Below are 26,853 nucleotides of genomic sequence, written 5' to 3' on the forward strand. Positions count from 1 at the left end.
CCACGAATAGATTAACAAAATGTGGGATATGTATATCATGGAATACTATTCAACCATAAAAATGGTAAGTGACTTTGCATCTTGTATATTTACCTGTTTGGGGTTGAAACACATTCTTCTTAGTAAAGTATCACAAGAATGGCAATGCAAGTATCCAATGTACTCAATACCAATATGAAACCAACAGAAAAACAACTACATGCCCATATGAGAGAAAAAACACAAGTATATTCAAGTTGGGGGGAGGAGACAGGGATTGGCAAGCTCTTACCTGGTGGGCACATTGTGAGGGTACACAGCACACCCCCTGGGTGAAGGGCTCAACTACAACTTGAACTTTACCTTAGACACACCAATGATGTAACCTAATCATTTGTACTTTCATGTTAATCTGAATTCAAAAAAATAAACAAGTTCTGGGAATTCATATTCTTTCTCTCTCCCCCTCTCTTTCTCTCCCCCGTCCACTCACCGCTGATCAACATGGAGCAGCAAACTGTTCTTCAACCCCTAACATTCCCTTGTCCCTTGGTTGGCCTCTTACAAAATCTTAACTCATGAGAAGGAAACAGAAAAGAAGGTGTCAACAAGCCCCATTGGCCATAAATCTATAACCACATTTTCCAATTAGCTTTGCAATACTAAAGCTGTTTGACTCCTGGGTCTGTCAATTCGTTTTGAATTTGTGAGAGCAGGAAAAAGTTATTTATTGACATGCTAAAATTCCCAAACTTAACAGCCCAGTGTTTTGTAATATTTTGCTTCATGTCTCTGAATTCCAGGTTTTCCCCAACTGTTCAAGTGACACTAGTAGAACAGCTTCCTTTATAAACATGTTGTTGGAACATTTAAAATGCACTTAAAGCATTTGGTAAGATAACAGAAAAGGTCTGCCCTCAAGAAATTCAGTATCATTTCCACTTTAGGGACGTTTTTATGCTGATAAGTCAGTCCAAATTTGTCCTTAAGAGGGAAGCAGGAAGCAAATGAAATTGAACATCAGAACAGCTTCTTTTTAGATATAATCCATCTGCCCAGAGAAGGTCCTCACCCATGTGCAGGGAGGTTGGGATGCAACAGAGGCCTGGGGAGGGAAGACCCCTGTGCACTAAACAGGGCACCCCGTGGGGATCAAATCACAAAGGTAGCTTTTTGTCTGGGAAAGTGCAGAAGGGGTGGAGCAGGTAAAGAGATGGCCTCAAAGCAGTTCAAAATGGTAAAATGGAAGCATATTCGGGAGAGAGGGAGCTGGATGAGGTACATGACTACTATCCTTTGAAGAAAAGAAACTTAAGAGACAACAAGACGGAAATAGGTTCCAAGAACAGGCAACGCCTTTAACTTGCTGTCACATGGCAGGGACCAAATACAGTTTGTGTTGTGACTATGTACGGACATTACTGTGACCACAGGTGACCTTTGTTGAGCTCTCTCTGTGCACTGCCCGTCCCTTATCTTGTTTACTATTCCTTGCAACTGAGGCATATTCTTTTATTGTACCTATTTTACAGATGGGGAAAACGAGGGCCAGAGAGGTTAAGCCTTTTGTCCTAGTTCACAAGGCTGGTGAGTGGAGGAGCCAGGCCTACAGTCTCAGCCTATCTGATTCTAGATCCTAGGTTCTAAAGCAAATTCTGGATCACTGCATTAAAAAAACTTTAAAAGGATTTTAAAAGTTCTTTGGTGGCTTTCTGATGTAGTAAATTCCCAGTCACTGTCAAGTCCAGACTGAACCACCCCAAAGGGGAAGGGGTTTATAAATGACCCTGAATGAAACTGGGTCAAAATTTTCCCAAACTGTAACCCACCTTGAGAGTCTATGTCTCTTGGCTGGGCACTGTGGCTCACGCCTGTAATCCCAGCACTCTGGGAGGCCGAGGCGGCTGGATTGCCTGAGCTCACAGGTTTGAGACCAGCCTGAGCAAGAGTGAGACCCTGTCTCTAAAAACAGCTGGGCATTGTGGCAGACACCTGTAGTCCCAGCTACTAGGAAGGCTGGGGCAAGAGGATCACTTGAGCCCAAGAGTTTGAGGTTGCTGTGAGCTGTGATGCCATGGCACTGTACTGAAGGCAACAAAGTGAGACTCTGTCTCAAAAAATAAAATAAAATAAAAATAAAAAGAGAGAGAGTCTATGTCTCTGAAAGCATTCCTTGTTGCCTCCCCAGCAGACCTCAGGGCTCACTATTAGCTCAAGGAATATAATCCCCCAATGTCCTCTTGCCCCAAACAAAAGGAAATACTAGAGGGAGAATCACGTCAATCATCAGACAATGAGATTGAATAAACCACACAGTGGAACACTCTTCAGCCATCACAGTAATGTCTCAGATGCATGAAAAGTTGTCTTCACTACTAAGGAGGAAAATCATGATACAAAGTAGAATGCGATATGTTGTGTATCCATTTCACACACACAATGAGAGATGATGAAAAAGGAAGAAATAAAGGAGGAGGAAGAGGAAGAATCTATATCAAGTTTATCGTACTGATTTATCTCTATCTAATAGTATATTTAGGAGCTCTGTTTATCTATTTATTTTTCGTACCTACTGGCCAGGGCGTTCAACCTTTTCCACATGTTGGAAGAAGAGTTATTTTGGGACATATATTAAATACACAAACACTGGACATAATGAAAGGAGGGACTTTACCTAACAAATGCAATGTAAGCAACCTGGTTCTTTGTACCTTCAATGAATCCCCAACAATAAAATAATAATAATAATAATAATAACAACACACATACTAACAAAAGCTGATTAGCAGAAAAAGAAGATCCAGGCATACTTTTCTTTTTCTTTTTTCTTCTCTTTTTTTTTCTTTCCTTTTTGAGACACAGTCTCATTCTGTTGCCCCAGGCTAGAGTGCTGTGGGTCACACCTCACAGCAACCTCAAACTCCTGGGCTCAAGTGATCCTCTAGTCTCAGCCTCCTAAGTATCTGGGACCACAGGTGCCCGCCACCACACCCAGCTAATTTTTCTACTTTTAGTAGAGACAGGATCTTGCTCTTGCTGAGGCTGGTCTCAAACTCCTAAGCTCAAGCAATCCTCCTGCCTCAGCCTCCTGGAGTGCTGGGATCACAGGTGGGAACCACCACCCAGCCTGTGCATACTTTTCAAGATCCACATTCCTCAAAACTCTGCGTGTGGCCTGCGGGCTGCACGTTGGACACCCTGATAGATTTCCTACTAGTACCATGTATTTATTTTTACTAAGAAGGAAAAACATACCCCACACATTGTAAGCTACGTAATTTCTTATTCAAGAACACAAAACAGGCTGGATTTAGAGTTGGTTTTACATAGACGGACCACTCAGCCACCACACCCAGTATGGGTCTTAACTACTTCCAATTGACGTACCCTTCACAGCTCACAAACCGAGCTGTAGACACATGTTATTCCCTCATGAGCAGTGACCAGGACTCCTCAGGCTGCAGATGTGAGAATCCTGCAGGCTCCTATCCCCTGCCTTGCACTGCCGAAGTCCCCTCCACCCCCTGAAGACCCACACATGGGTTTCCCTGCCCAGTCCTTGAGGCTTTCTGTCCCAGGCACCTAAGTCGAGAACCCCCTTCACCAGGGCGGGTGCTCCAATTCCAAACTCCAGAGGTGGCTCGGTGTGGCCTCAGACACCCCCTCCCCACGTCCAGTCCTCCCAATGTCAGACCCTTGTTCTCAAGCCCTCAAGGACCGTGCAGTCTCCAAGCCTAAATCCCTGAGAAGCCTATGGAACCCACGACCTTTCTGTTCCATCCAATCCAAATCTTTTGCTGTTTCCATCCTTCCTGCTAGCCCTTGCCTTCTCTTTTTGTTGTTGACTTGTTTTTGTTGTTGTTGTTGTTGTTGTTGTTTTTGTTTGTTGATTCTGGTTTTGATCTTCAACCCTGAGCACAATTCTACTCCACTTGAAAAAGGTGGAAAGGAGCTTCCCTCCTATCTTTCAGAATGTCTGAAAGGAAAAGTATAATTAAGTCACGGATGGACAAAGGCCAAGACTCCAGGAGATATTGAGGATTCAGGCAACATTGTGTGAGATGCAAGAGTGAAAGCCACCAGCTAGCCATGCAGACTGTATGTGAGTTTGCACCCATGGCCTGAGCTGGTGCTCAGCGGGTGCATGGGCCATGCTGTCCCTGGGTGGTGTGGCTTGTCCCTGTGCTGACAGGTGGTACACTTGTGCCAAGAGTGTCTCTCAGAATGTTCTGACCAGAAGGATCCCAGAAGCCAATTATGAAAGGCTGTGGAAGTATAAGAGGGCGTGGGTCTGTGGCTCTGTTCACAAACACCTGCTCCTCACAACCTCGGATGCATCTGCACCCCTCCCTGAAGCCCTCTAGAGCAGAAGAGGATCCTTCCCTCACCTCCATCAATCGCCAAAGACAATGTGGGGCAGTGGTGGCTGGAGAGCCCTTTGCCCCGCCCCACAGGATGTCCTTGTAGAACCTTCTTGACCTCAAACAGAGATCAGGGCCCACTTGATGTCCCCCATCATCAGCCCATGACTTCCAGAAGCATCACAGATGCCCCTAGGAAGTTTCACATCTCAAAACTGTCACGTGTTGGGTCTATTGTCTTAACCTACTGAGAAAAAACAACTTGATATTGGTTATGAGTTTAAGAAACAACCTTATTAATGACATGAAGCTATTGAGTGGCGTTGGCTGTCAATTTACATTATGTAACAGAATGTGAAGCTCGATTTCCTGTGTCACATTCATAACGATTAAATTATCAGCAGATGTAAAGTTGTTCTGAGCTGTAACAAGGGCCTATAAGGTGCTAATTAACTTGGCACTTTTCTAAAAAAAGAAATTCTGTCGCATTTTGATAGGAAATGCTGCCACTCGGGGATACTTACCGGTCCTCGATAGCACACTTAGAGGATGTATTTTGGAGACTGTCCTTTTTTTCCTGGCTGCTAGTTCCTGGGAGGAATAATAATATGATAAACATACTGATTCTCCCATTTGGGTCTAAAATCCATACTGCAATGAACCCTATTGATTCTAAAATAGAAGAAATCACCTTCTATCAATGATACAGTGATTACTAACATTAGTGAGAGGGTCAAAAATTGCAGCTCAGAGGAACTCAGGAAATAGGTCCACCAATCTCCAGAATCCTTCAGCTCCCTGTAGTCTTTGCAAGGCGGGAGCAAACCATGGCTCAGAAATACTGTGTGGTCCCTCCACAGACTTCACTTCTTCCCCTTCTGTGATTCAGAATTTGTGAGACTCTTCTCACCTGTGTGTAGAAGTGATGGTCAAGAAGGCATTATGGTGAGTTGTATAATTATTTTGTTATACATTACAATGGAATACAGGCAGACCCAGAGTGGCAAACATCCGACTTACTTACAACTTCACTTATGAACAGCAGCTACTACAGTAAGTCCTCAAGTTACAAATCTCCAACTTACATACAACTTGCACTTACAAATGGAGTCTATTACAGGTAATAGGTTATTGTTCCTGTTTCGACTTACATACAAATTCAACTTAACAAACCTACAGCGCCTGTCTCATTCATAACCCAGGGAGTGCCTGTTATTACTTTATTATTATAAAGTGCACAATAAATGTAACATATTTGAATCTTCCTGAAACCATCTCCCCAGGCCCTGGTCCATGGAAAAATTGTCTTCCATAAAACAATGCCGGGTCCAAAATGTTTGGGAACAGACCACTGTTTTAAGTGATAAAGACATGAAAGCTGCCCAAAGCTTGGGCCTGGGGATTGATGCACTAACTCCCACCTCATTTTGTTAGTTGAAGCAGCCATGGATACCATCTTCTCAATGGAACCCCACCTCTCAGGGGGAAAGTTCCCAAAGAATCTGGGATCACTTTAGCTCACCAGAATGGAAATCCAACCCAGTTTGGAGATGGTGCTCACTTACTTCCAACAATTTTATTGATACCTTGTAGCTTCGAATCATAGCTCTAGAGAAGAATGCTCTTTAGCAAGGAAGCATCCATGGGGTTCACATGTTCAGACACGATTCAGATTGAGGAGAAAGGAGATGCCTTCACCTTAGAAGGCATGACCCTAAGGACTCTTAAGGAGCTATGCAGAGCAGCACTCAACATCTGTTGAATCTAAGTATTTTTTGTCCAGCTTTAAGAGGGTGTTTTTGAGTGTCATGCAGAACTCAAAAATATGTGCAGCTGTGGAGGGATTGAATGGGCATGTGCTGTACAGGCTGTATGACTTGGAGAATATTTAATATGGGTATCTTACCTTAATGCTGCCAATGTACTGTTGTTTAACTTCCTGGCTGGCACCTGGACAGAGCCATTACCTCCTTGGTAGGGGTCTTAGGAAAAATGGAAACAAAATAAATGTATATTCCCAGAAAGCAACACATACTTGCCTGGACTTTTTAGTCCTCTGGGTTCTTCAAGGATTCCCCTCTCTATACAAACTGTATCATAATACCCTAAAGAGTGGAATGAACTGGTCATCCCAACAAAGGTAGAACTTTAGGCCCAAGGTACTGTGCAGCCTTGCACAGAATTTGTTAAAACTATCTGGCAATCTTCCTTTTAATATTGCTTTTTTTTTAGACAGTCTCACTATGTTGCCCTTCATAGAGTGCAGTGGCATCACAGCTCACAGCAACCTTCAACTCTTAAGCTTAAGCGATTCTCTTGCCTGAGCCTCCCAAGTATCTGTGACTACAGGCACCCACAACACCCAGCTATTTTTTGTTGTAGTTATACTTGTTTAGCAGCCCTGGTGTATGTGTCCGGTGCCCTTATCACTGAGCTACAGGCACTGAGCTGGTTGTTTTAATTAAAAAAAAATTATATAATTTTATTCTTTGTGTTTGAGAAGTGTTATTTTAAATATGAAAACATTACTGTAAGGATATTTAAGTAGATGAAGGAAAGAAACATGTTTTTTTTTTTTTTTTTGAGTATGAAGCTGTCACCCTGGGTAGAGTGCTGTGGTGTCATAGTTCACAGCAACCTCCAACTCACGTTCAAGTGATCCTCTTGCCTCAGGTTTTCTATTTTTAGTAGATATAGGGTCTCACTTTTTTGCTCAGGCTAGTCTCAAACCTGTGAGCTCAAGTAATCTACCCACGTCAGCCTCCCACAGCACTCGGGTTACAGGAGTGGACCACCATTCTGGCCAAGTAAAGAGATTCTATACAGAAATAAATAGTTTAACCACATTCTTTTTAAAGTCCTTGTCCACAGACTCAAATTTTTACTGTGGATACAAAACCAGTGCACAGATTATTAAGTACCTGTCTTTTTAAATTCATAAGCATTTTTGGCTGGGTGGGGTGGCTCATTTCTGTAATCCTAGCACTCTGGGAGGCTGAGGTGTGTGGACTGCTTGAGCTCACGAGTTTGAGACCAGCCCAATCAAGAGTGAGACTTTGTCTCTACTAAAAAGGAAAAACTGACACAACAGGATCACGTGAGACAAACAGTTTGAAGTTGCTGTGAGCTATAATGCAGGGCACTATTCCAAGGGTGACAAAGTGAGACTCTGTCTCAAAAAAAAAAAAAATTACATGCATTTTCAGATTTTACTAATATAACTTTTATTTTTATCATTATTTTTTGAGACAGAGTCTCACTATGTTGCCCTTGGTAGAGTGCTGTGGTATTATAGCTCATAGCAACCTCAAATTCCTGGGCTTAAGTGATTCTTTTGCCTCCCAAGTAGCTGGGACTACAGGCACCAGCCACAATGCCTGGCTATTTTTTGTTGTTATTGCAGTTGTCATTGTTTACCTGGCCGGGCAGGTTTGAACCTTCCAGCTTGGGTGCTTGTGGCTGGTGCTCTAGCCACGGGCGCCACCTTTTTTTTTTGTTGCACTTGTCATTATTGTCTAGGGGATCATCTAGGCCCAGGCTGGGTTCGAACCCACCTGCCTCAGTGTATGTGGCCAGCTCGCCACCCATGGAGCTACGGGCACTGTCACTAATATAATTTTTAAGGACTAAATGAATGAGCAAACAGTAGCACATCAACTGATTGAAAAATTAAATCTTTTCCCCAAATACATTGACAACTCCTCATTTTCTTTACTCTAATTAAAAGAATGGTGGTGTCCCCAGTGGTTCTTTGGTTTGGGGAATGTCCTCCCTCTGCTTCTTTCACATTCAGTCCCAATTCCCAACCATCCAAATGCATGTTATATTGCAGAATGAAGTTGAAAAGGCACTGTCTCTTCAACTGGCCTGAGAGCTATGATGTAGGCTGTTTCTTCTTCCACTTTGTCCTATTGTGGGTTTTCTGGTGCCCAATAAGGTGTGAGCTCTGGGTGAATGCCTTTCCACATTTGTGGCACACATATGGGTGCTCCCCAGTGTGAGTCCTCTGATGCCGAATGAGGTGGGAGCTCTGGCGGAAGTCCTGACATGGGTAGGGCTTAGCTCCAGTGTGAGTTCTCAGGTGCTGGGAGATGGCCAAGCGATCATTGAAGGTCCTCCCACACTCTTGACATTCAAATGGTCTCTCTCCGGAATGAACTCTCTGATGCTGAGTAACCGGAATGATCCCCAAGGAATAATAACCAGTCCTAGTTCTCAGCCCAGAGAAGGGGAAACCCCAACTCGGCGTCCCTAAGGCAGATCAGCCCTAGGACAGGGAAAGGGAGGGTTTGGCCTTACCCACAGAGACCAGGTGCCCGAATGTCTCCAGCATCACATAATGGTACTCAGTCCTTTTGTGTTAGGCCCAGCAGCCTCCACTCCTCCCGGGTAAAGTCCACAGCAACATCCTGGAAAGTCACTGGTTCCTGTGAAGTCACATGTGTTGTCTGCTCAGGAGGGTTCTTAATGGGGGCAGAAGAAAATCTGGCTGAGTATTCCTACAAAGCCCACTGTGATAGGGACTCTCCTGCTTTGGGGATTTGTTTAGAGATACCCACTTGTGGCTAAAGAGGTCTACTGGGTCCCTTTCTCCAGGAACCAAAGCTCCTACTTCACAAAGAGCCCCAGGTATATGCAAGCTATTCCCCTTTTCCCACATCTGTATCTACCCTGCCCTGGGTTGACAACTTCCCACTGCAGAGCCTTCTCCTTGTATGAATACTACCTCCCCACTTAAGCTAGAGCAGGACAGTCACTCTGGCTGTGCTATGATTGGTCCTTTCTGGGAAGATGAGATCACCTCCACTTTGCTTTGCTTGGACGAGAGGCATCTTGCCCATATGGGACACAACCTTCCTGAGAAGGAATGAGAGAAAGCAGAGCCATGAGACTGGAGATGGTCAGAGATTCTTTCAATCACCTGGAAGCACCTGGATGCAGCCTTGCCTTAAGCCTAATCCAGAATACATGAAAGCCAATAAATTTACTTCTATGCTTGAGTCAGTATCAGTCACTTGCAAATAATTCTGACCAATGCCACAGATACACCCTTACCCTGATGGTCAGCAAGACAGGACCTACCTGTGTTACCCAGACCCTAGCTCTGGGCTATTCAGAAGCAAATCCCAGAAATGCATTTCTGAAGGATGAGGGCTCTTACACGAACTGGGATATAAATGTCCACACACCCCTGGCCTGAGGTTGTTCTATCTCTCAAGTCTATGGAAACATTTGGTCAGTCCCCTCCCTTGTCTCATGCCTCAACTCCCAGGTCACCATGCCCTCAATCTAGTGATGCCACTGTGGCTAGAGGGCAGGGATTCTCTTCACATTCAGGTTGCTTCAGAGTCCAGCACAGACCTAAGAGCTGAGATTTGGAATGGCTCAACCTGTGGAAAGCCTCAATTGTGGGCCTGCTTCACAAGGGATGCTGGGACCAGAAGAGGGTGATTTTCCCCACTCACCTCAGGCAGGGCCATCTCTGGCTGGATGGCTGTAGCCTTCTGCTGCTGCATTTCCTGCTGGGCAGGGACTTTGAGACAGCAGGTGGGGTCCTGTGAAGGCTGGGCAGGTGGTGCTGGGAGGACATCAGTAGGTGTGGTCATCCTCCAGAAGGGCAAGGGCAGCCTGTCTTTGCTATCGCACACCAGCATTCTGCTACACCCTGTGATGTCCCTGGTCCTGCCTTCTCTTCTCCCAGGCTCAGCCCCTCTGCTCTCGACCCTCCAGTCTTTTCAAGGTACTTGTCTTCCCACATCTGGATGGGTACAAGATGCTTTACTCTGCACAGGCCACAGGGAGCAGTGCTCCCACTGCTGAGACTCCTGGTCCCACTCTTTCCCTCTCTAGGGACTATCTTGGGCCCCAGCCCCGATGAGATGGCTGCCTCATGCCTTCTGTGAAGCTAAGCCCCCATTTCTAGCATCCAAGCCCTCCACCCTGCCCATGTGGGCACTCCTTTCTTCCATCACTCCTGCCACCTCACGGACTTCCCCAGCGTTCAGGACATGTATCAATCTTGACACGAACTTCATCAACTTTCTTCCACCTTAGAAAACAGGCCCATCTGGCCCCATGACCCCTCAACCATGGCTTCTCCTTGTGATCTTCTTTACACGGCACCACACATTTTGCAAGCTTGTATCATACTGGCTCCACTTGCAACATCAAGGGGTACCTGATGTAACCTAGCCTGGCCAGTGATTGAATCTGGGATGAACACAGCCCACAACCAAACAATCAGAGCAAACAGGCTTGGGAATGTTGGGAATGTTTGGGAAAGAGAAATTCCACAATGGGAGGACCCGCAGAGAGATAGACTGCCTGTGGGTGAAGACAACCAAGGGCAAAAAAAGTGACATATGGGAGAGAAGATGAGTTCTGAGGACACTATGAGCTCCTGGGTTCAGCTGTGTCTGATGCTACGTCATCCAAGAAGTTTTTCAATAAACTTTCCTCCTCCCTGAGCCATTCTACAAAAGTGTTTTGTGGCAGTCACACCTAAGAGTCCCAAGTGATGTGATCATCACTAAGAGGGGGATTCTGAGGGTTTCCTGGAAGACTTCTGTTTTTTGTGATATTAATTGATTCCATCCATCTGTGAGGTTAAACACAGGATGAACTCACTGACTTGGATATCAGGAACTCCACAGCTGTCTCCTTGGTAGCTGTATTTCTTTCTTTCTCTCTCTCTCTCTCTTTTTTTTTTTTTTGATACAGAGTCTCACTTGGACAAGACAGATGGATTGTTTGCACTCAGGAGTTTGAGACCAGCCTGAGGAAAAGCGAGACCCCCATCTCTAAAAATAGCCAGGCCCCATGGGCCTAGTAGGCTGAGGCAAGTGGACTGCTTGAACCCAAGAGTTTGAGGTTGCTGTAAACTATGATGCCAGGGTTCTCTACCTAGGGCAACTAAGTGAGACTCTGCCTCAAAAAAGAAAGAAACTTATGCTAGAAAGAAATACATTGAATAATGTAATGTTCTATCCTTTTTTTTTTTTTGGTGACCGAGTCTCACTATGTCGCCCTAGGTAGTGTGCCATGGCATCATAGTTCACAGCAACCTCAAACTCTTGGGCACGAGTGATTCTCTTTTCTGAGTCTCCCAAGTACCTGGGACTGCAGGCACCTGCCACAACACCCAGCTACTTTTAGAGATGGGGTCTTGCTCTGGCTCAGGCTAGTCTCGAACTCATGAGCTCAGGCAATCCACCCACTTTGGCCTTCCAGAGTGCTAGGATTATAGGCATGAGCCACTGCGCCCCGGCCAGAACCTATATTTAGTTTCTTATTGCTGGTGTAATAAACTGCTGCACTAGGTGGCTCAAATGAGCATATTTGTTAGCTCACAGTTCTAGAGATCATAAGTCTGGTATGATATGTACCTCACTGGGCTAATATCAATGTGTCAGTAGGGCTGGGCTTCTTTTGAGGCTCTAGGGGAAAACCCATTCCTGGCCTTTTCTGTTTCTAGAGGCTATCCCAAATATTTATGGCCCTTCCTCATATCACCCCTTCTTCTGTCATCACATTTCTCTGACTCTGATCCTGTGGCCTCCCTCTCTTAAGAACCTTGCAATGGGGTGGCACCTGTGGCACAGTGAGTAGGGTGCCGGCCCCATATACCGAGGGTGGTGGGTCAAACCCAGCCTCCAGCCAAACTGCAACAACAACAATAAAAATAGCTGGACATTGTGGCAGGTGCCTGTAGTCCCAGCTACCCAGGAGGCTGAGGCAAGAGAATCACCTAAGCCCAGAAGTTGGAAGTTGCTGTGAGCTGTGATGCCATGGCATTCTCCCAAGGGCAATAAAGTGTCTCTTAAAAAAAAAAAAAAAAAACAGAACCTTGCAAAGACATTAGACCCACCCATATAATCTAATCTATTCTCACATCTACATTAGACTCACCTATATAATCTAACCTATTCTCACATCTCAAGACTCTTAACCTAATCATATCTCCAAGATCCCTTTGTCCCTGTTAAGATAATAGATGTAGAGGGTGCAGGAATGAGGACACAGACACCTTTGCGACAATTGTTCTGAAGACCACAGCACCCCAAACTCTGTATCTGCCTTCCCCACCACCCTCCCACCACACCTTCTCCAGGATTACCTGTTCTTAGAATCCCACCATCTCCTCTATACGATTCCTCCTTTCCCCTTAATCATAAACATCAACCAGTTAATCATTCATTCACTTCAGAAACATCTTATGGATACCTATCAACATGGAACATGGAGGTACACAATGCAGAAGCATCCATACTCGTAAAACTCACATGTGTGCTCTCTCCCCAGCCAGACACCTCTCTTGGGAGGATGGGCAATAGCTCAAAGTAGCCACTATGCTTGTACTCTCCTTTCTGTCCTCTGTTCATCACCCACCATATTCAGCATGATACATTTCTTCTTCTTTTTTTTGTCCCTGCTTGATATTTCAAAACAATTTTTTTTTTTTGAGAGAGAGAGAGACAGTCTCACTCTATTGCTCAGATTAGAGTGCTCTAGCATCCGCCTAGCTTACAGCAACCTTAAACTCCTGGGCTCAAGCAATCCTTCTGCCTTGGCCTCCCAAGTAACTGAGACTACAGACAACTACCACAACGACTAGATAATTTTCTCTATTTTTTGGTAGAAATGTACTCTCACTCTTGCTTAGGCTGTTCTGCAACTCCTAAGCTTAAGAGATCCTCCCCCCAGAGTACTGGAATTACAGGCAGGAACACCTGTACCTGTCTCAAGTCTCACTGTGTCCCCCACCTTCAGAGCTCAGGGATCAATTCCCACTGCTTTACCTTTAGAACAGCATGCAAACCACCACAGGGCCCTCACAGGCTGTGCCAGCTCATTCCCCTGCTCCCTTCCTGTACCAACCTACCCAAATTATCCATGATTTTTGCACATACTGTGATCTATTCTTAGGCCCTAATAAGCAATGCTCATTCTTCCTGCCTTTTCTTTACATGGCCAGGTGTCAACTCCACTGACTCAGCCTCCATGAGCTCCAAGAGGACTCTCAAACTCATCGTGATCCCACCATCATCACATGCACATTCGTTTGTTAAATCCCTGTCTCTCCTGCTAGACTGTAGGCTCTGAGAGCTCAATACTTTTGTTTGTCTTACCAAGTAATAAAGGAATCGTAGTACAGCAATCCCAAATGGAAAAAAAAAGAAGTACTTTATCTGGAAGCTTTCAGTGGAGCCTCTGGAGGGCTCCTTGGAGAATATAGTGCTGGAACCTACCCCAGGGATTTCAATAGCTCTGACATGGGGACACAGATGTCTTTGGTCTGCATACAGTGTGCACTACCCATCCCCTGACTCTCCCAGGAAGTCTGAAGTTCTCTCTCCTGCAGAGTCCTCTAACACACCCACATGGAGCAGCACACCTACCTACCCTTCCACTGCACTCACCTTCCTCCTCAGATATCCAAGTCACATCCTCCACCAAGGCTGCCACCTCTTTGCAGTCCTTTGGGTGCTGTGATTCCACCCACATCCGGAGTTTCCCAGGTAGTGCACCCAGGAACTGCTCTAGCACCAGCACTCCAGCATCGGCTCCTTGGAGTGAAGGTCAGGCTCCAGCCACTGGTGACACAGTTCACGAAGGTAGGTGAGGGCTTCTCAGGGACCTACCACATTCCCATAATGAAATTGCCGAAATTTCTGACGAGCAGCCTCAGGATCAGCTGGATGCTTGCCCAGCAGTTATACTGGCTCCTTGAGAATGTCAGGACTCAGGACCACATCTTCAGCATAGACAGCGCAAATCTGGGCATTCCAGGCACCAGCTACCTCCTGGTTCAGTGTGAGGACCTCAACAACCTCAATGTTCATCAGGGGATTCTCAGCAGGAAGAGGACCCAGCTGAATTTTGATTTGAGGCCCAAGATATTCTGCAGGTCAAGAACAGAACAAGACAAATGGTCAAAAAGCATATGGGAAGATGCTCAGTATCATTACCCATCAGAAGACTGCAAATCAAAATCATCATAAAATATACTTTATACCTACAATAACGGTTTTTATCAAAGATGGACCGTAACAAGTAAGAATATGGAAAAACTGCTAGACCTACAAAGTCCTGGTGGCAATACAGAATGCTGTACCACTTTGCAAAATACTTTGGTAAAACCTCAAAAACGTAAATGTAAAGTTACATATAACCTCCCAACTCTCCATCTAGTAAATATTCCCAAAAGAACTGAGTATTTCTTATAGAACTGAAAACATATGCTTACAAAAACCTGTCTCAGAATGCAGTATTATTCATAACAGGACATCTGTGTTATTTCCCCTTTTTGGCCGTCAACTGACGACCATATAAAGAAATTGTGATCCTCTTGTACAACAAAGTATCTGGCAACAAGAAAATATCAACTGATAGGCTCAGCACCTGTAGCTCAAGTGGCTAAGATGGCAGCCACATACACCAGAGCTGTTTGAATCCAGCATGGGCCCGCCAAACAACAATGACAACTACAACCAAAAAATAGCCGGGCATTGAGGCAGGTGCCTATAATTCCAGCTATTTGGGAGGCTGACACAAAAGAATCACTTAAGCGCAAGAGTTGGAGGTTGCTGTGAGCTGTGATGCCACAGCACTCTACCCAGGGCAACTGCTTGAGACTCTGTCTCAAAAAAAAAAAAAAAATCTACTGATACATGCCACAACACAGATGAACTTTGAAAGCATCATGCTAAAGTGAAAGAAATCGGATATAAAAGGCCACATTATTACATTTATATGAAATAGCAAAATCCATACAGACAAAAACGTGATTGGTGATTGCCAGGAGATGGAAGAATTGAGGGAATAGAAAGGGGATTGCTAACTGACATGGGTTCCCTGCCATGGTGATTAAAATGTTTTGCAGTTAGATAGTGGTGATGGTTCCAGAACCCTGTGAAAATAGTTTTAAAATCCCTGAATTATACACTTTATCGGTAAACCTTGGCTGAGTGCCCATAGCAAAGTGGTTATGGCACCAGCCACATGCACCGAGGGTGGTGGGTTCGAATCTGACCTGGGACAGCTAAAAAACAATGACAACTGCAACAAAAATATAGCCGGGCATTGTGGTGGCCGCCTATAGTCCCAGCAACTTAAGAGGCTGAGGCAAGAAACTCGTTTAAGCCCAAGAGTTAAAGGTTGCTGTGAGCTGTGACACCACAGCACTCTACCAAGGGTGACATAGTAAGACTATCTCAAAAAAAACAAACAAAAAAGTAAACCTTCTGGTGAGTTACCTCTTTATACAGCACTTTATTTTTTTTTTAATTACTAAAACCCTGAGTAATTTCTTTTTTTTTTCTTTTTTCTTTCTTTCTTTTTTTTTTTTTTGAGACAGAATCTCATTATGTTGCCCTCGGTAGAGTGCTATGGCATCACAGCTCATAGCAACCTCCAACTCTTGGGCTGAAGCGATTCTCTTGCCTTAGCCTCCCAAGTAGCTAGGATCACAAGTGCTCACCATGACGCTTGGCTATTTTCTTTTTCCTTATTGTTGTAGTTGTCATCATTGTTGTCTGGCAGGCCTGGGCTGGATTTGAACCCACTAGCTCCACTGTATGTGGCTGGCACCCTAGACACTGAGCAACAAGTGCCAAGGTGAGGAAGTTTTCTTCTTTTTTCTATAAAATGTCTGCCTCAAAAGTTTAGTCTGTTTTCCTTCATAGTCAGATAAAGGTTAAAGACAATTCAGCCCTTGCATTTAGCCCTGGGTGCCAACACTGGATGCCAGAGAGTGTTTGTTCCCTAGACAAGAGGCTCACATTTTATACAGGTCTTATAAGACAAATATGGGAGGTGAGAGTAAAACAAACTAGTAAAGATCTGTTTTACTACATTTATATACTTATGTTACCGAACCTTTAGGTAGGGCTTATGTTCTGTATGATATAAAAAATAGGATAAGGTTCGGCTCCTGTAACTCAGTGAGTAGGGTGCCGGCCACATACATTGAGGCTGTTGGGTTAGAACCCAGCCTGGGCCTGCTACACAACAATGACAACTGCAACCAAAAAATAGCAGGGCATTATGGTGGGCATGTGAAGTCCCAGGTACTCAGGAGGCTGAGGCAAGAGAATCACTTAAGCCTAAGAGTTTGAGGTTGCTGTGAGTCGTGATGCCACAGGACACTACCTAGGGTGACATAGTGAGACTTGGTCTCTACAAAAAAAAAAAAAAAAAACAAGATAAAACATCACCTTTACATTATTCAATATGTTTCTTTCTATCATAAGTTTCTTTCTTTTTTGAGGCAGTCTCATTTAGTCACCCTAGCATCATAGCTTATAGCAACCTCAAACTCTTGGGCTCAAGCAGTCCACTTGCCTCAGCCTCCCAGGCGCACAGGGCCTGGCTATTTATTGAGACCAGGGTCTTGCTTTTCCTCAGGCTGGTCTCAAACTCCTGAACTCAAGCAATCCACCTGTCTTGTCCAGGGTAAATTTATTTGTTCTGTTAAATAAAGTGAGGGCTAAGGCAGTTAATTTGCCTGAAGAGATTAAATTCAGAACATTTCCACTCATAAGAGTCCTCTTATGCTGAAAACAATGAGGACTCCTACTGAAGGGGTTCCCACTTTGTCATTCACTGGGCACCCTGCCAGTGACTTCTATAACACCTGAAGCATTCCCAACACTGATTACATTCTTAGGCTATTTTAGTATGACTTCTGTATGCTGAGTAGGAGAGCTATGCATACAACTTCCCCACAGCAATTACATGTTATCATCATTTCAGAATTCTCAGACAGAATCACTGCCTGTTAAGAACTTTTACAGTATGAATTCTCTCAAGTCTGAGTTATGCCAGAGTCTTTCGTGATGTGATATTACTGAGATTTTTTTTCCCTGTGTGAGTTCTCAGATGCTAAAAAACTCATGAAAAGAACTTCATTCATAGTCTTTGAAGGTTAATCTCCCATGTGAGTCTTTCCTTAAAGGACAAGCTGAGCTGAAAGAGGGCTTCATTCCATTCTGTTTTTAGATGAGTTATCTTTTCTATCAAACAAGTGTATTCCACTCATTTCCTACATTATCTATCTATATATACATATATCTATCTCTCTCTCTCTCTATATATATATATAACATATATATATATATATATATATATGTTAACTCTATGGTCTATGTGATTCTGTCGGGCTATATGAAGGATGAAATCTACAGAAGCATCTCTCTCTCACAATTAAACTACTTCCTTCCTTAAATTATTTTTTTTTGCAAAAATTTAGATTTGAAAAGAATGCCATATTCTTATTTTTAGAGCTCATTTCCTACTAAATGACTTGACAAGTAAAAAGTGTTAAATTCTTGTAGGATGTCCTATGAGCATAACCTTTATTAATAGTCCCTTCCCTGCCTTGCTTCCCTGATGACTAAATCTAGTTTATATTTCAAGTATTCTACCCAATAGCCACACAGAGCAATGCCTTCTTGGGATGGACACTAACTGAAAGCTGAAGTGTGACTGCCATAAAATTTACTTCAGCACATTTTTTTACCTTCACAGCATCACTACCCATTCAGTGCTTTCTTGAGAATATGGCATTTATTGAATTTTCTTTCTACTTCAACAACCAGGGCCTAGGCTGTCATTCTTGTGAACACAGAAAGCTGGAAAAGTACACAAGTTGAGTTGCCAAAAAGGCCCAGCTTTGAATTCACTTCCAGTTCTGTCCATTAATGAGGGATAGCCATGCCAGTGGTGGGATAAAGAGACCTCTATGAGGGATAAATGTCTCAGCCAACAGTAAAGGCTGCCATTCCAAACACATTTTTATGTGTTGACTGGCTCTCCTTCTGAGGTCAAATGGGTGCACTCAACTGGCTTTGCAAACCTCTTTTTTATTATTATTATTTTTAGAAGTATAGAGCTTTTAATTATTTATTTTTTAGAGACAGAGTCTCACTGTGTCACCCTCAGTATAGCACTGTCATGTCATAGCTCACAGCAATCTCCTGCTCTTGGGCTTAGGTGATTATCTTGCCTCAGCCCCCTGAGTAGCTGGGACTACAGGCACCCGCCATAATGCCCGGCTATAAGACAGAGTTTCACTTTCTTGCCCTCTGTAGAGTGCCACGGCATCACAGCTCACAGCAACCTCCAGCACTTGGGCTTAGCCGATTCTCTTGCCTCATCCTCCAGAGTAGCTGGGACTACAGGCACCCACTACAACACCTACCTATTTTTTTGTTGTTGCAGTTTGGCCAGGACTGGTTTGAACCCGCCAACCTTGGTATATGGGCTGGTGCCCTACTCACTGAGCCACAGGCACTGCCCTGCAAACCTCTTTAGCTGTCTCTTACTTCCTTCTCACGCAAACTCTTTATTAACAGAACCAGTCAAGACATGGGATAGTTCAAAATCAAGGCAAAAGCTGTGACTTTGTAGTGTTAGTGTAAACATTTTGTTTAAAATTATTTAAACATAAAAAGTAGACTGGGCACCTATAGCTCAATGGTTAGAATGCTGGCCCTGTGCAGCAAGAGTGGTAGGCTTGAACCAGGCAGGCCAGGGTCTGCTAAACAAATAAACAAACAAAAACCCCAAAGACAAAAACAACAACAACAACAACAAAAAAAAAACCCTGTACTTCTACCCCTTGAAAAAGTCCATGCATTTACCACCTCTCCTTGGTTCATGCCAAAAATTCAGAAGTAAATTTTCTCCCTTATCACATTTTAAAAATAAGATAATGACATATAAGAAAGAATGTAATGTACAGATGGTTTTCTATATCCGTGGGTTCTGTATTTGTTGATTCAACCAACTGTGGACTGAATGTATTGGGGGAAATCAATGGATGGTTGTGTCCATACTGAACATTTCCAGAATCTTCCCCTTGTCATTATTCCCCAAACACCACAGTATTAACAACTACTTTACTTATCATTTACATTGTATTAAGCATTATGAGTGATGATTTGAGATTGATTTAAACCATATGCGAGGCTATGCATAAGTTATATGCCAATACTAAACCATTTCATATAAGTGACTTGAACATCTGTGGATTTTGGTATCTTGTGTGAAGGTTGGTCCTGGAACTAATCCCACATCGATATTGGGGGACCACTGTATGTAGTAAGTACATTTTATAAATAATCACAGGAACTCAGTCTTCCTTTCACTTATGAAGAATTCTTGGGTGCTTTTCCTTCACCATCCTCAACCAATTACTCACCTACCCCCCCCTGAGTCCACTCATGAATCACCCACACTTGCTTCTCCCTAAACCTGCTCTTAGTCTCAAGCCTGGTACTAGGACCTCTCTCTTAGGTGCTACTGTGGCCCCCCTGCCCCATGCCCTTATCACCAAGGTGTTAATAGTGCCAAGATGTTACAGGTGTTTCTTATAATTTCTGAGTGTTTCCAAGCTTAGCTCTTGCTTCTCCTTTCCTTAAAGGCATATGGTCTACTACAGTGCTGTACCTCAGTTCCTTCTTCACAAGCTACCCAGAGGGAGCCGTGAAAAGGTACGTCTCACCCCCTCTCAAGAATGCAAAGCAGTCCCCTCACAGCCAATGAGACTTTGATTATGCCAAACCACATGCCCCTCTTTATACTTGTTATCTACTCCTGCCCCACTGGGCAACTTACTGTTCTTCAGAAAGCCAAGCTCTTTCCCATCTCATGGTCACTACAAATGACGTCTCCAAGTCTGGAAGCTCTTTTCACCAACACTCTTGCATGTTGGCACACTTATTTTCCCTTATTGGCTTAAATCTCACCCCTGCAGAGTCTCTCTTCCCTAGAGTAATTTCTCATAGCTCTCCCCTTTCCACTGAGTTCTTTTACTTTTCAGTACTTACTACAACTTATTCTATCTGTGCTATCTGCTTACAAACAGCCATCAAATTGATTATGAACTGTATGGTGGCAGGGTTTAAGTTAAGGCTTTAGTTTCTCACACAAGTGTTTAGTATACTGCATGGGACAGAAGAGACTCTCTGTAAATATTTGGGAGGTGAAAGAAGGAAAGGAGAGGAAGTAAAACATCTAACAAATAACTCTGTGACAAAGCAGAGATTAACTGGGCACCCATCATCTCAGGCACAGAATACAAGAGCTCCCTAACCTCACACAACTTCCTCTCACACAGCCTATAACTCTGAGACACCACCCCTCAATCTGTCACCTGTGAAGCCAGCTTTCCCCTATGTGTAGAACCATAGGCACCCACAGTGTCAAACAGAGCAGCTAGATTTAGGGAACTATATCCAGAAGTACATGACCTGGAGGTTTCCCATGCAGGATATGGGACTTAAGCTCTAGGGAGGATGAGACACTAACTCGTCCCATCCAGAGTAATCTAGAACCATAAAGACCAGAAGGGACATTAGGAGTCTAGATGATCAAGGTGGAAACCAATGGGCAGACAGACACAAAGTGCTTGCATTGCAGGTTACCTTGCAGAGGTAGTTCGGTTACCTGTGACAATGGGTAGAAACATTTTCAGTGAAGAGAACAGAAAGGCCTCTGAATGTGGAAAAGAAAAAAAAAATCGAGATGTCAAGCTAAAACATGGAAAAACCTGAAATAGAGTTAAGAAAAAGAGGAAGAGGAGAGACCACACCCCCACTATTCTGTGGGGGCCAGATACAGATTTCAAATACAAATTTCACATAGTAACCATAAGTGGGTAATTACAGTGGTATTTAAATCAGAGCACAGAGAACAAAGAGAAGGCAAAGCATTCAGTGTGCTTTCTAGCCAGCACACCTTGATGATAGAAAAGCTAAAAAAGATAGCAAAGAAAAACCCACCTCCCTAAAGTAATTTATCAGCATTGACATGAAAAAAAAAAAAAAAAGTCAACAGACTCCAGCTACACATTACACTAAGGGTATTTCTATGTCTATTATGTCCCCATGCTAACTGCTTAAAGGAAAAAAATATCCCTATGACCACCGTGGTAGGTTCTGGGTGGGAAACTGGGGATATTACTGATTTTCGTTCATTAGAAAAGACTAGATGACTATTTCTTCATCCAGATAAAAATTGTTTTGAATCGAAGTAGAATCTAGTGTCATGCACATCAAAATCTGGAAATTAGACATTCACTCTTCACACTCTCAGCTTCACAATGCTTTGGAAGTTCATGTGAATGCAATTACATAACTTCTTCCAAAAAGTAAAAACAATTAACATCCAATGAACAAAGAACATAGTCAGTAAACAGTGCTGAAAGAACTTGTACCCCACACCAAGTGTCAGAGGAAACTCCATATAAACTGAACTAACCAAAAAACAAATTTGAAAATACTAGAAAACACAAAAGTATGCATACTATTGGCCTACTTATGATTCAAAACCTAGAACGGTAATAAAAACAGACCTGAAAAAAAAAATACTTGAAATTACAGAACTTCTGTAGAGAGACTACATAAAGATAGAAGGTCTGGAATATAGTATTTCAATCTTAACATCCAGAAAATATTAATTACCACATATAAAAGGAGACAAAAAAGGGAAAATACACAAACTCACAGAAGAAAAAAATGCCAAGAGTATATAAATTTATAAAACATGCAACTCTGGCAGCTGTGAGGAAAATGTGAACTAAACCTAATATGCTGTTTTTTTCTTTACCCATCAAACCCACAAATCTTAAAAAAAAATTAAGGCTTGGCACCCATAGCAAAGTTATGGGGCTAGCCACATACACCAAGACTGGTGGGTTCCAACCAGGCATGGGCCAGCTAAACAATAATGACAACTACAACAAAAAATAGCCAGGTGTTGTGGCAGGTGCCTGTAATCCCAGCTACTTGGGAGACTGAGGCAAGAGAATCGCTTGATTTCAGGAGTTTGAGGTTGCTGTGAGCTGTGACGCAACAGCACTCTACCCAGGGTGACATAATGAAACTCTGTTTCAGGGAAAAAAAAAAAAATTCCCCTGGTGATGGAGAGGGCAAAAAGCACTCATGCGCCTGAGCTATACATACTTTATAGGATTTTAGGTGGCTATTTATTGCTACCAGATTTTTAGCTTACACTTTAGTCAATCCTACAGTTAACTGGTATCAACTATGTTTCTTGCACAGATAACTGATGCGCCTAGGATTGCCACCACACCTGCTAAAGCAGCCTTACTTGTGACACGTGCCCTCGGTCTGCATGACTGTTTGCCTATTTGGATTCAGTTCAGGGAGAATGTAACCAAATTTATGGCAAGTACATCAAGCTCCAGTATCCAAAAAAAGAAAAAAGAAAAAAATCTAGCCTGCAGAAAAAACTAACTTGTATGTGCAAAAAACTGTATACAAGCAAGTTTTTTCCAACAACTGGAATGTCTCCCAAGGGGAGAGAAGAAAAATAAAATGTGGACTACAATGAATCTGTTAAAGAGTGAAGCAGCCCTGTCTGTATTGAGTATAATACACCCCCAAAACATCTATATAAATTTATACACATGCACTAAACCCATAAACAGAAGTCTGGCTAGAGACACACCAGACTTAAAAATGATTACATGAGGGGCAGCGCTTGTGGCTCAAGGAGTAGAGCGCCGGTCCCATATGCTGGAGGTGGCAGGTTCAAACCTAGCCCCAGCCAAAAAAACCACAAAAAAAAAAAAAAAAAAAAAAAAAAAAAAAAAATGATTACATGAGTGGGATGAATACAGACAATGAATGGAACAGTGTGAGGGAGCCCCTACTGTCAACACATATACCACCTGCCTAGTAACAGGTTCCCTTTCAACTAAGTAGGACACTAACTTTGGAGCCACAGAAAAGCTTGGTTCTGCATGTCTGTGGTTACTTACTATATCACTCCAACCTTCTCCAACTCTTTTCTAAAACATTGGTCCCAGACTAATCAATTGATCCATTCCCTGTGAGGTCTTCCCATGTGCCTGGTTCTCACCTGGAAAGGTATCTTGAGGAATTCCTCTCTCCAACGGCCAGAATTCTTCTGCTTCCTCTAACTGAGAAACCACATCTGGCTTGGAAAGCTGATATTCTGCTCAAAGGAAAAGAGACAGGGCTTGCAGGGGTGGTCTGTGTTTGGGAGAAAATGCTGCCCTGCTGCTGTACAAGCTGTTTCCACCTTCCTCCCTGTGATGGCATGACATAACTTCTGATGACCACAATCCTATCCATCCCCTATCTTGGCCCAGTTCCAGTCACTCACACAAAGGGAGATGGGTTAGCTGAGACTTTTGGGAAAAGCTTGTTTTCTTGTTAAATGCAAAGCTGTGAAAAGGAGCAGGCCAGCGCTACCCCTTCCCTTATTTCTGCCTTGAATGCAGAATTGTTTGAAGCCACAGGCATACAATGACTAACCAGAAGATGGAAAGGTTCACAGTAGCCAGAGATGCAAGAGATTAGGTTCTTTGATGACGATACACTTGACCTGGTAGAACATTTTATACCACATCCTCTGTAATTCTTATTATAAAAACAGGAATCATACACTACTGCAGCTGCAAACATCCTTAACAGAAACATGCCTAGTACTCGGGGGCTCTTAGCAATGGATTAGGCAGTAGTAAGTCCTTATCCTACAGGTGAAAAATTACACTTGCTTCCTCAGGCTCCAGGGCCATAACACTTCCACTGTGATCCCTGCAGTTTAAGCCCAAATAGACACACATTTCACACAAAGCACAGATCTTTATTGACATAGAGGCCAGCCTTACCCACTGATACCAGGTTGCTGTAGTTCTCTAGCATCACTTCCCTGTACAGATATTTTTGTTCCAGGTCCAGCAGTCTCTACTCTTCCCCAGTAAAACCCAGTGTAACATCTTCAAAAGTCACTGGTTCCTAAAATCCAGATTTTTGTTCAGTCAGGGCATGTCCTCATCCATGGCAAAGAAAGACAAAGGAGGATGACAGAGCCCGTGAAATCACAGAATGGTGTACAAGATGATGATCATCTTGGAAGTCACATCCTGAGATTCTGTGCCAGTCTGAAACTCTGAGCAAACACTAAGCAGGTCACCAGACCTTGCTGGCATATGAAATCCTGCCCATTTCTTATTAATCTGAGGATTGGAGTATAAGAATTCCTAAGGAATTCCCTGAGCTGAATCATCACATGCAAGACTTCAGCCCATGGCTCCAGGCTTGTAGCTCAGCAGCTAGGGTGCCAGCCATGTACACGGGAGCTGGCGGTTCGGCAGGGGCGGGCCAAACAACAATGACAACTGCAGCAAAAAACAGCCAGTCATTGTCATGGGCGCCTGTATTTCCAGCTACTTGGGAGGCTGAGGCAAGAGAATCTCTAAAGCCCAAGAGACTGAGGCTGCTAAGAGCTGCGACGCGACGGCTCTCTACCTAAGGCAACATAGTGAGACTATGTCTCAAAAAAAAAAAAAATAGACTTCAGTCCCTACTGTTTCTTTTGTTTCTTTTTTTTTTTGGCCGGGGCTGGGCCTGAACCCGCCACCCCCGGCATATGGGACCGGCACCCTACCCGTGTTTCTTTTCTTTTTTTTCCCCTCAAGACAGTCCCACTATGTTGCCCACGGTACAGTGCTATGGCCTCACAGCTCACAGCAACCTCAAACTCTTGCCTCAGCCTCCCAAGTAGCTGGGACTATAGGCGCCTGACACAAGCCCGGTTTTTGTTGTTGTTGTTGTTGCAGTTGTCATTGCTGTGTTGCAGGCCCGTGCCGGGTTCAAACCGGCCAGTGCCGGTGCACGTGGCCGGCGCCGCAACCGCTGTGCTACAGGAGACTAGCTGAGACGAGCTGAGCGGAGCCCCTTCTGTTTCTATCTCATTTATTTTCAGGGATCCATCCACTATTCTCTTTTCCTTTTGTTGCTAAACTGAGCTCATGTCACGTCTTGTTTGAAACCTCAACAGAAGCCTAATCCTCACTTATACCTGTCAGTTACTCAGCTCAGTATAGATGAGAGTAAACTGGAATCACCTCAGCCTGCCCTTCAGAATCACCCCCAATCTGGCTACTAATCTAACCACACCCCTTAAAAAGCAAAGCAACCTGCGGACTGTCTCACGCCCAACCAACCCCTTGCAGCTTCCTGAGGTGCTCTGGGGCCCGAGGAAATCTCACATAAGGGGGTCTCTCCCCACCACACCCCCATAAAGGAATGGACTCAAAAGCTAAAAGAAGCCTCTACTCACCCAGGACCAGGTCGTCGGATGCCGGAAGGCCATACTTTTCTCCCTCTCAGTCTGTCTGTCTCGGGAATGGGTGAAGTCCTGAGAAAACCGAAGTGGGGTTCAGGGGAAATCGCCAGGGAGCTCTCCCCGGGTGTGCTCGCAACTGGCTTCATCCACAGGAAATGGCAAGTCCACCCTCACAGGAGGAGCCCAGAATGTGTCAAAAGCCCACTGCAGCACGATTGGAGAGGACCCTGGCCAACAGGAGCGTGCTGTTCCCAGCTCCCACGTACCCGCAGGGGGTCGTCCGCCTTCCCAGGTCCCGCGCTCCCAAGCACAGTCGGCTCCCTCAGCCCTCATGTCCCGAGACCGCTGTCTCCCCTCGGGGTTCCAGGTCACACCATGTCCCATAGCACGTCGTCAGGACGGCAGGCAGGTCTGACTCCGGGCTCCCAAGCTCGGCAGGGCAGGGCCCCAGGCTGTGCCCGCTCCCAAGTAGTGACCCCATACCCGTCCAAGGAGCTCCCGCCGGACATGGCTTTCTAGCCCCACTCACCCGGTGCACGCCTCACAATGGCGCCTGTCGTCCCGCCGCGAAGTGCGTCAGCGCGCCGGCCGGACTACAACTCCCAGAAGTCCCCGCGGTGCGCCCCGCGGCCTCGCCCCGGTGGCCATCTTGTTCAGCCCGCTAGGTGAGGCAGGCGAAGCTGGGAGTTGGGGGAGAAAAGAGGCTCCGGTAAGTGGCAACCAGCGGTACAACTGAGCGCGGGGCGGCGTCTGGGGGAGGTCTCTGGTGAGAGAAGCTAGGCCTCAGGTCCACAGCACTTCCATGCAGGGCAACCCAGTTTGAGAGAAAGTCATGCCCCACCATGTGGGTGACCCCTCCTGGGGCCCATTGGAAGCAGGAGAAAGGGAAGGCGCGGGAAGGGGGAGTCAGGCCAGAAGTTATGCAGGGGGCGAGGCTGCTTGGGCAGGGCTCATTTTGACATTGCTCTGGGGTGGAGGAAGGCCAGACAGGTCCGGAGTTAAGGGGATGGACCTAGAGGCCACCATCCCTCTTGAGTGGGAGGGGCGGGGCAGAGCGAATAACCCACTACATTTTGGGGGGAAGAAGGTGGTACCAAGGGGATGAACTTGTGCGGGGGAGGGCTCATTGGTGCTGTAGGCCCGCCCGCTTTAGACTAGGGGGAGCTGGGTGTTGGGACTCAAATCCACCCAGGCCTGGGAGCAGAGGGCCAGGCCTACCCTGGGTGTGGGTGGGTGGGTGGGGTGAGCAGTCTTTGTCGACCGGAAGTGGGGAGGGAGAGAGGGGAAGCATTCACCCTGGTTCTTGCCAGGTGTGTGGGGGGGTGGGGGGGTTAAAGAGAAGGGATTAACTGTCTCCCAGGCAGTGTGGCTGGGCCTGAATGTCCACACA

The 26,853-nt window shown here is 44.8% G+C and overlaps 1 pseudogene; it reads right to left on the reverse strand.

Moving 5' to 3' along the window:
- Positions 1 to 7,953: 7,953 nt before the first annotated feature.
- LOC128570961 (neurotrophin receptor-interacting factor homolog) lies at positions 7,954 to 25,718 on the reverse strand (annotated as a pseudogene).
- Positions 25,719 to 26,853: the final 1,135 nt, after the last annotated feature.

This window comes from Nycticebus coucang, chromosome 18, assembly GCF_027406575.1.
Source record: "Nycticebus coucang isolate mNycCou1 chromosome 18, mNycCou1.pri, whole genome shotgun sequence".
Classification (NCBI taxonomy): Eukaryota; Metazoa; Chordata; class Mammalia; order Primates; family Lorisidae; genus Nycticebus; species Nycticebus coucang.